Genomic DNA, 2,466 nt, shown 5'->3' on the forward strand with positions numbered 1-2,466 from the left:
CACATTCGTTGTCGATAAAGCTTGATGAACACAACTTTCTGCCATGGCGACATCAAGTTCATGCATCCATTAAGGGTAGTCGTCTTCATAAATTTCTTGATTCTACTCAAATTCCTCCTAAGTTTCTAACTCGTGATGATGAATGTACTAACACAATTAACCATGCTTTCGAGGATTGGGAACAACAAGACAACCTTCTTGTTTTCTGGCTTCTTTCTTCTATATTTGAGAAAACAATCAATTGTATGATTACTTATGACACCACTCCTCAAATTTGGGAAGCCTTACATGAGTACTACACAGCTCTCAATGTTGCAAATATCAGTCTGTACAAAACACAGCTTCGAAATACGAAGATGCTTGGCTCATTAAATGACTACCAGCTCAAGATCAAAAACATTGTTGATCTTCTTGCTACAATCGGCCACAAGCAAACGGCTCAAGATCATATTGAAGCTATTTTCAATGGTCTTCCACCAGAGTATGATGTGTTTGTCACATCTGTGACTACAAGAAAGGATGCTTACTCTGTAGCTGAGATCGAGGCCCTGCTTATGGCACAATCTGCAAGAATTGATAAAAATGCCAAGAATCTGGACATTAGTAAAGGGGAAGCTCACTAATCTCACACAAGATATCCAAGCCATAATCCTTACATATGCAGCAATCCTACTGGTTCTCAAATGCAAGGATTTGGAATTGGTCGAAGTAGTCCCAATCAGTATGGTGGTTCAGTGCAACAGGGTGGTAACATACACAACCAGTACAATCGTAGTGGTCCTACTCCTGGCAGAGGATAACACATTTCTTCTTCCTACACTGCAGGTCCCTGCCTCAGCTCAAACTGTAGACTTCTTCACCAAACTTATCAACAACAGCAAGTTCGGTGATTTCAGGTCCAAACTCAGTTTTCATTCTCTTGCTACACTAAGTGAAAAACCGTGTTTTTGCAAATGTCAGTTGTATATAAGAAAATATAAAAACTGTAAGACTTTGCAGCAGCAGAAAGTAATTCTGCTACAGCAAAACAGAACAGGCAGAATATAAAATATTTGCAGAAAAATAAATAACTTGACACAAGAGATTTATACGTGGTATCAGTGTTCTCACGAACACTCCTAGTCCACGGGGCCACGCCCAGAGAATGAAATCAATTAATAAAGTATCAAAATTACAAAGACAATTGACTTAAACAAGTTTAGACTCCCTCTAAAGTATTTCCGCAATCATTTGTAATCCACTTTATGAATCTGACTTCTTGAAACACCTTCAAGTCCGAACTCCCTTCGTCTTTGAAGTGTGAGTGCTTACTTCCTCCCGAAGTAAGGCTTCAACAAGTCTTCTCCCGAAGACCAAGTGCTTACTTCCTCCCGAAGTAAGGCTTTACCAAGTCTTCTCCCGAAGACCAATCTCTTGTTCAGTCAAGTAGTTCTTCACAACCTCTAGGACAGAGTAAGAACAGAAATAAACAACTAGAACCTAGATGAACAACTAGGCTCTCACAAAACAAAGAAACTCTCATCTCTCTAAAAAGATAAATGCAAAAAAAAATGAATAATGGAAGAGTTGGTTCGAATGGTTGCTCTCTAGGCTCTATTTATAGAACATAGAAACCAAAGAGGCAACCACAAGTTCGAATCTACAGCTGTACAAAAATTTTTCTAAGAAAACACGATCTGCTACATCAGAATCGGATGCTGACGCAGCAGATCACACCAGAATCGGGAAACTTGCTAAAATCGGGTTCGATCTTCTATCAATGCTTGATTCCTGCCAAAAATAGATTAGATATTCTGATTGTATCAAGATACAATCGAAATCAATAAGGAAAAGGCAATAATCAAAGTTTCCCTAAAAAAGACAACTTTCCAAAAGAGAATTCCTTCTCTTTTGAGAAGTTTTCAACAAAGGAAAGTTCAGCTGAAAGTGCAACTTTCCAAACAAGGAAAAGAGCAACTACAATCCGAATTTATAAGGCAAGAAATCGAATATGAATGCACAACAATCTTACCATAAATGGAAAAATTATTTTGTCAACACAAAATAATTTTTAACACAATGTTTTGTAGGTGTTTGTTAATTAATAATATTTTGATTATCTAAATTGCCAAAAAAAGGACCTAACAATCTCCCCCTTTGGCACTTTAGATAATCAAAATATTATTAATTAACAAACACCTACAAAATAAAGTTAGCGAAACAAACATAAAAACTCCCCCCAAGAAGCACAACATTAAACCAAAATAAAAAGCTAACTTTGACCAAAGACAAAGACAAAGACAAACACAAACCTCAACTCCCCCTAGACAGTTGAGAATACAATTAAAAACCCAATTACTCCCCCTTTTTGTTTATCTATAAGGACCATAGACAAAAAGAAATGAAAATATAGAAATATGTCCAACAAAAACAAAAAGAAAGAAAACTTATGCCCCATAAAGCTTGATCAATGAGGACAACTGCTTG

This window comes from Cannabis sativa, chromosome X (genome assembly GCF_029168945.1).
Source record: "Cannabis sativa cultivar Pink pepper isolate KNU-18-1 chromosome X, ASM2916894v1, whole genome shotgun sequence".
In the NCBI taxonomy this organism is placed as follows: domain Eukaryota; kingdom Viridiplantae; phylum Streptophyta; class Magnoliopsida; order Rosales; family Cannabaceae; genus Cannabis; species Cannabis sativa.